At 32.4% G+C, this 8,621-nt stretch overlaps 1 non-coding gene across 1 annotated transcript; it reads right to left on the bottom strand.

The window, feature by feature from the left end:
- Positions 1-3,675: 3,675 nt before the first annotated feature.
- LOC128294654 (small nucleolar RNA R71) lies at positions 3,676-3,782 on the bottom strand. The gene has a single exon (XR_008284962.1). It is a non-coding gene; the product is annotated as a small nucleolar RNA R71 (small nucleolar RNA).
- Between the last annotated feature and the right edge of the window lie 4,839 nt (positions 3,783-8,621).

Here is an 8,621-nt window from a genome sequence, read left to right on the forward strand (position 1 = left end):
TCTGAATTGGCTCTATTTTTATATCGATAAATCATCTCAGCCGAATCAAATCGTGTCGTATCTAATGAGGTAGAAGGTAATGTTTTTACTTTCAATTAAGGAGCTGTTCATAGTGTACCCATCTTCTAAAGGCTAAGGAATGAGGTAAGAGATGCCTTCTTTCAAATGAAAAACCGATGGTTCATCCAATTTATGGGAGCTACCTCTTTAGCTTTGCAATTTCAAATGCAACCTTTACCCTCGATTGTGTCTACTATGGCACCCTATTGTCCTCAGAACCCTAATATCGTTAACTATTAACTAAATCTCTATTGATAAAATTTGTAAGTAAGGAATAGAGGAATTTAGAGGTAAGAAGATAACAATCCTGCAAAAGTTGAATACTGGTTAGAAAACATTCTGAGGGTTTTGGATGAATTAATGTATTCTACAAAAAACTGTTTGAAATGTGCAGTATTTCTATTGAAGGAAGAAACTTATTAGTGGCGGATGACTCTGGTTAGAAACATTATGAGGGTTTAGTTAGTAATCCATGACTATTCAATCATCATTTCAATCCATTTGCATTGTTTCTAGTAAAAAGGGAGAACGTTAGTTTGATATATTTGTTAATTTAGATATAACGCAAATCTTCTTTTATTTTAACTTGCCGTAATAATTTCTAACTCGATTAGATTAGTTATTGTTAAACTTGTAATTAACTTGGTAAACACATTTACCAATTTGGCAATTCTTTAGGTTTGATCCTTGGAATACTCGGGTGTTCCATTGTAACACTACAAATATTACGACTGACCTGTCACACTTATAGTAAAGTCACTAGATATTTAAGTATAATAGTGTTGATTCATAGCCTCGATGCACGCATGCTAGGGTGCGGTCATGCACATGCAATTATTGCATGTGCCTTAACACATCTGAATTGCTTGAAGTATGTTGATGAAGTGTACAAACTAAAACAAATATATAAAGTATGGAAGTCTAAATTCCCAATAGTCCCAAATGAAGGTAGATGGCCACCGATTTCGAGTTCTCCATTTGAATTGCTACCAAATATTGATTTGCATTGCAAGCCAAAAGGTAAACCGAAATCTAGTCAAATACGCAAAAATATGGATATTTTGGAGAAGATAGACCAATCGAGATAATGCAATTTTTGTAAGAACCCAAGACATAGTAAGAAAACATGTCCACATTTTGGGCCAACATTGAGACGACGACCGAATAAAAATAATCAATTAATTAAGCTATATTAAATAAGTTGATCATTTATGTAAAAATTGGAAGCACAAGAATATATAGACTTTTTCAGCACCTTTTGAGCACTAATTCAAGCAATATTTTAAGTATTTTTTGTCGAATTTCTTACTTTAATTATAAAATAATTAAATAACACTCAATTTATGAAACATATTTAATTTTAATTATTTTTATAATAAATTTTCACAATTTGATCTATTTTTTATAGTTTTGCACAAAGACTAAAAAATCAGCTCAGCAATCACCTCGAAAGAATTAAGTTACAAGGCATCGTGGGAGCACAAGATGATGAATTAAAAACCATGGAGGACTTAAATTTATGTTTTTTGACTTCCTATAATCAATTGGTCTAATTTGATATTTATTGAGAAAAAACGGGCAGCTCGAAGTAAAGGAAAAGGCCTAAATTGAGCAATAAAGAGGGACGATAGACAAGCCCAAAAGAGATGCCCAAACCATCCCATTTAGCTGACCCAATCAGCTTATTTTAAATTTTACACTTGCAAAACAGCCCTTGAACTCCTTCTAAATGTCATTCAAACCCCTCCACTTTTCATGCCTTCTATTTTAGCCACAAGTTAAAAATATCAAATTTGAGTCAACCATTCCTTCTACCTAGCATGGCCGGCCATGGGAAGGGGGACTGGTTGCTAATTTTAGCTACATCTCCCACTATAAAAAGCCCCATTCACTCTCTCATTTTTCATCCATCACTGCACACATCTCACGCACACACATTTTCTCTCTTTTTCCCTTCTAGTTGTTTTTCAAAATTCTTCCTTCCTTCGTCGATTTCCCTTCTTGAGAAAGAGCTTGCAGGTCTCTTGGAGTAGTAGCAATCAAGATTTCATGAAGACCTTGGATCAATAGAAGAAGAAGAGAAGAGAGAAGCGCACTAGTCTGGCTTCGGAAAACCATCGAGATTTGTTTTTCTAGTCCCCTTCTCTTAATCTTTGTTTTAGTTTTGTTTTGATCATGAACATGATTATTTGTGTTGTTGTTCTTTAATTAATTAAAATGACTTAAATTCTTTTCGTGTTAGATTAATTGTATTATGTCCGCTTAGATTATTAAAAATGTGTTTGTGTTGTTATTAGGTTTTAGTAAATTGTTCAATTAAATAAAACCATGCTTATGTTATACTTGACTTTTAATTGTAAGGTAAAATTTCAATTAATTATTTAAAAGGATTGAAATTGTAATAAATAGACACAATATTTAATTGGTGCATGTTTAATCTTCTAAGGTAGCTAAGGGTTAAATTATCGACGGTATTAAACAATATATTAGCCTTGCATAACTTGCAAGATTATTGTGATTAAATTGTTTCAATATAGAAATATATTGTTACCTCACATAATCTTTTATTTGCTTATTAAAATTTGATTAATCTGTTGAATTGACATAGAGATATAGTCAAGAGATTAATAGGTTCTAATTGGTAAGTATGTGTATTAGTTAGCAATTTAACGAGTTGTTGTAAAATTATTCGTAACAACATGAACAAAGATTTAATTATTCTAAGTCGTAACAACATGAACAAAGATTTAATTATTCTAAGTTAAAGAATAAAATTGATCTAACGCATTTATGTCATATTTATTAAACTCATTTTTAGAAATCGTGCATTGGAATATTCTTACTTTTTATTTTTCTTAGTTAAATTACTTAGTTAATTTTTAGTTTTTACAGCACATCTTCAAAATTTTCATCACCAAATTGTTTAAATTTGCATTTCATAAATATTTTCTTGCACAGTCCCTGTGAGTACGATAACTCGACATTACTTGTCACTTTATTACTTGATACAATTGTGTACACTTGCATATTTCCGTTGTTCTAAGTTTTTTTGCGTCGTTGTCGAGGACTGTATTTTGTCATTATTTCTGGAGATAATTATTTTGCAATTTGGTTTAAATTTATTTTATTTTTATTTACTTTTATTTAATTTTATATTTTCAGGTGATTATGTATCCTTTATGAAAAAATGAAAACTAATGAGCTTTTTACAATGCTTATAGTCCAGTTATTGTTGCTGATGATAGAGGCTACCCCATCTATCAATATACTATGCCTTTACTCAATGGACTCAATCCAGCAATTGTGAGGCCGGAAATTAAGGCTCCTCAGTTTGAATTAAAGCCAACTATGTTCAAAATGTTGCAAATGATGGGTCAATTTAGTGGAAAGCCTCCTGAAGATCCACATCTGCTCCTTTGCTTATTCATGGAAGTAAGTTATTCATTCAAGCTAGCTAGAGTAATTGAAAATGCTTTGAGATTAAATTTATTCTCATTCTCACTGAAAGAAAAGGCTCACTCATGATTGAATTCCTTAACACCTCATTTGGCATCAACATGGCAATAATTGGCTAAACAATTCTTGATGAAGTATTTTCCGCCGAGTAGAAATGCCAAGATGAAAAATGAAATCACCATATTTCAACAACTTGACTACGAATCTCTCTATGATGCATGGGAGTGATTCAAGGAGTTGTTGCACAAATGCACTCATCATGGTATTCCTCACTGTATTCAATTAGAGACTTTTGACAATGGTCTCAACGCACATGCAAAAATGGTGGTAAACGCTTCAGCCAATAGATCTCTTATTGCAAAACCATACAATGAAGCACATGAGATACTTGACAGGATCTCTAAGAACAGTTATCAATGGCAGACTACATAAGTAGCCATAGGAAGAAGAGTGCTCGGTGTTCATGAAAATGATCTACTTACATCTTTGGCAGCCTAGGTATCTTCTATGACTTCCATGCTTAAGAACTTTTCTGCTAACAATTTTAATGCTAACATGTTAGGTCAACAACCAAACCAGTTTGAAATTATATCTTCTATTTATTTTGGAGATGTTCATATGGACGAAGACTACCCATTGAACCCAGAATCCATCTATGTCATGGACAACCAAAACCATAATTGAAGTAGGCCAGGATCGAAATCAACTTACTACAACCCTTCATTGTAGAATCATCCCAATTTCTCCTAGAGTGATCAAGGGACTAGTCCAAGTAATTCCTATATGCCTTCACATTCAAATCATTTTCGAAGTTTTTCTCAACAAATGTAGAAACCTCAGTCAGCTGAGTCTTCAAGTAGTTTGGAGAACCTATTGAAAGCATAAATGGCCAAAAGCGATGCGACCCTAAGGAATCTAGAGAACCATATGGGATAGTTAGCCAAAAGCTCACAAGCATACCTCAATAAGCTTTCCCAAGTAACACTATGAATCCAAAGAGTACATGCAAAGAACTATGTGAAACTATTACTTTGAGGAGTTGAAAAATTTTGAAACCGAGGACTATTGAAATTGAAGACGAGTCTGTGGTAGCTAAGAATTGGGAGAAAGTTCAACCAAATGTTGAAGTTCCCATAGTGCAGAAGCCTACTCCTTTGACTCCTACCAAAAACCAAGCACAACAGAATCATCCTAAAGGTTCAACGCCCATTGTAAACACAAGGAGAAAAGAGATCTGGTCAAGGTTAAAGCTCCATCACCTCCTTATTCATAGAGATTCCAAAAGTATCAACAAGACTTACAATTTAAGAAAACTTTAGATATACTTAAAAAATTACATATCAATATCCCTATTGTGGAAGCTTTGGAGCAAATGCTGAATTATCCCAAATTCATAAAGGATATTCTCTCTAAAAAGAGGAGGTTATGGGAATTCGAGACAACTGGCTTGACAAAAGATGTAGTGCATTTTTGCAAGATAAACTGCCAGAAAATGAAGTATCTAGGGAGTTTTTACCATACCTTGTTACATTGGAGACTCTTATTGTAGATTCACTCTATCTGATTTGGGAGCAAGTATAAATGTAATGCCCAAGTCTGGATTGGTGAGGTTAGGCCGACAACTATTACACTTCAATTGGCAGACCTATCGATAGCACATCCGAAAAGAGAGACTGAAGATGTTCTAGTATGTCTTGACAAATTTATTTTTCCTACTAATTTTCTTATTTTGGATTTTGAAGTACATAAGAACATCCCCATTATTCTAGGAAGGCCATTTTTGGCAATTGGGAGAACATTGATAAATGTCTAGATAGGGGAACTCACCATGCAAGTACAAGATGATCAAGTAACCTTTAATTTATTCAAATCTATGAAATATCCTGATATAGATGAGGAATGTTCTTCAACATCCAAGATAGAATCATTGATCCTTACAAGTGAGGGACTCAACTCAGTAAACGATCCATTAGAGCGTGTCTTGGCATCTGATCTACCAAGTAACAATGAAAATGATGAAAAACTAACTTTGTTGGAAACAAATATAAATGAATTCTTTCCAAAACCCTGGGCTAAACCAGAGAGATTAACGTTTCCAGTTTTGGTTGAAATCTAGGAAGTAGAGTTGCTTGTAAACCTGAAAAGGCATGAGAAGGACATCAAGTTGCATATTGCAAATATTCAAAATAATAGTTCTTCTTGGTATCCACATGGAAGATTGCCTGAAGTTGGAGAAGATAGGTCCAATGAAAGTCAGAGAAGATGGACCCAAACACGAGTATTTGATCCAAGGAAACTCAAGTCCCAATAGTTAGGATCATTTACTACTACCAGCATAATTCAACTAATGAAGGTCCGTGGATGGACCCAACCTCGAGTGTTTGATCTAGGTAAAATTTTAAATCTTAAGGGCCAAAAACTTCCACTAACAACCAAAGTAAGATTAAGGTAAGCTATTATCATACAGATGAATTTTAGCTGAAAAATATTTCACTCATTTTATTTATTTATTTGAATAAAATGGTGGGCTTAGATAAAATATTCATTGGATTATTATGTTAAAATAAATTTTGTCTAGGAGATTGGAATTTAAGCAGGACCACTAGTGGCCCCTCCAATCTTTCTTGGGAATTGATTTTAACATAATTTTTTGAGAAAATATTTCTTAAGTGGCAGAATAAATTTTTTATTTGCTAAATAAAAGGGTCAATTTTGATCCCAAGTATAAGTTTTTTTTTCTTTAAATTTCTAGTACTTAATTAAATTGTTTTCAATAATTAGTTGTATTTTTTTTTGCAAATATTCAAATAGATAAAACAAAGGTTTTAAATTTTATTTTTAATAAATAGGATAATGACAAATAATATATTAATATATTTTATATTTTATATTTTATATTAATTTTATATACCTTGTATAGGATTAGAAGTGTTAATATTTTATTATTTCATCTAAGACTTTGAGTTAAACTCCCTCTTACCTTCATTTTAAATACCACCATCTTTTCCCTTCCCATACATTCTCAGCACCACCATTTTTTTCTTTCCTCTCCACCATCAAGTACTATCGGCACCACACTACCATCTTCCACCAATCAACCCTAACCTGACACCAATTGCTTCACCCTTTTTTTTTATTTCCTTAAGTTCTTATCTAGTTAATTAGAAATGTGGTATGAAATTTATTCCCAAATTTTAATTCGATTTAAATTTTTAACTTTTCAATTTGATGAATTGTTAATATTTTATTCTAATTAAATTTCGGGAAATTATTATTTTGTTTCCATCTCATGTAGTATTCAGGTCGAATCATGCCTCATAAAAGAACTCAATCATTGGTCCAAGTCGAACAATCACAAAAAGAGTTCCATTTTAAAGAAGGCAAGGCAAGATACGAGAGCATCTTTAAAAATTAACAAATGCTTCCAGAGAAAGGATTTACTTTGAACGAAACTAACTATACTAATTCATGACGAGCATTCAAAAAGTTGCTAAAGATTTAAAGTGGACAGTGTTTCGTGAGAAAAGACCAAGTGCCAATGATGAGTTAGTTCGAGAATTTTATGCAAATTTGACCTCAAATGCTTTAACAAAAAATTCTGTTCGAGGAATTAAGGTACCTCTGAACTTGAATTCTATTAATGAATTTTATGATTTACCTGATTTCAAAGAGAAAGAATATTCTTCCTTAATGGAAAATATTGAGGCAAAAAATTTGCAAGAAATTCTACAATACTTCATAGTTCTGGGTTCTAAATGGACTGTGTCAAAACACAGGACTCATAGTTGTCACAGAGAATACTTGACCTTATTAGCAAAGGTATGGTTTTATTTTGTCCAATTCAGTCTTATGTCTGGGACTCATACTTGTCGCAGAGAATACTTGACCTTATTAGCAAAGGTATGGTTTTATTTTGTCCAATTCAGTCTTATGCCTATCTCACATGGGACTACAATTTCAGTAGAACGAATGGTCTTGCTATACTCTATTATGATAGCAAAGACAATTAATGTGGGCAAGATCATTCTTGAAGAAATTTGAAAGTATGCTACTAGACATTCTGGTCTAGCTTATTTTCCTTTTACAATAATAGTTTTATGTTTGAAATCTAAAATTCGTGCAAAGATAAAGAAGACAGGATATAGCCAAGGTACAATTGTAGATTGGGACCTTGTCCGGGTAATAGGAAATTCTATTCTTCAAACACAAGTTGAGTAGATCGATGACATAGAAGAAGAGGAAATTCCTATAGAATCAGAACTAGTGTAGCCAGTTGAAATTCCTGACTTGATAGAGCCAATTGAACTGGATTTTGATCCTGATATGGCTACCCCAATGTTTAGAACTCATTCACCTAGCCCAAATTTTCAAGATAAGCGATCAAATTTGATGGATTTAATGCAACATATGCAGTGGCAGCAACTAGCTTATTGAAGATACTCAAAAATACGGGATGACTCAATTAGATATGCTTTCAAGAAAATATTTCATAACTCGTTTGTCTTTTTACCTGAATTTTTAGACTTTACATTCGAACCATGGACTCCAATGTCAAAAAAAGAACGAGGCAATTTGAGCAAAAACAAGGACAGTGAAGCAAAAGATGGGTCAAATTCTGAGGGTTTGCAAATAAATAAAAGAGCGAGATCTTGTCTTTACTTTACTTTATTTTGTTTATTAGGATATTTTTAAATTTTAGGCTTAGGTTCTTTTAGAATATTTCTATTTCTCACATAATAAAACAAGAGGTTGAAATCATTAATAAAATTGAACAATTTGCAAAATAAGAAGTGTGGTAATAGATATGTGCATGTCTAGCATTAGATCTGTTTAGGAAAGCTTGGTATTTAAGTAGTCAAATTTGACTCACCTCCTTTTCCTGGGATCCTACTTGGTGTAGTATCTATTCAGTTCTATATTTTCGTTCTCTCTATTCCTTTCATCAATGGAAATATTGTTCATCTTAAGTAAGGGGACCAAAAATTAAATTTATTTTTTTTTAGAATACATTTTTCTTATAATTATGATTAAGTTATATTTTGCTCAAAATTTGAATTTTTGCTCATTATGCTAAACTTTAGTATAAATAAAGTTCTATTATCTCA

Source organism: Gossypium arboreum, chromosome 6 (genome assembly GCF_025698485.1).
Source record: "Gossypium arboreum isolate Shixiya-1 chromosome 6, ASM2569848v2, whole genome shotgun sequence".
NCBI lineage: Eukaryota > Viridiplantae > Streptophyta > Magnoliopsida > Malvales > Malvaceae > Gossypium > Gossypium arboreum.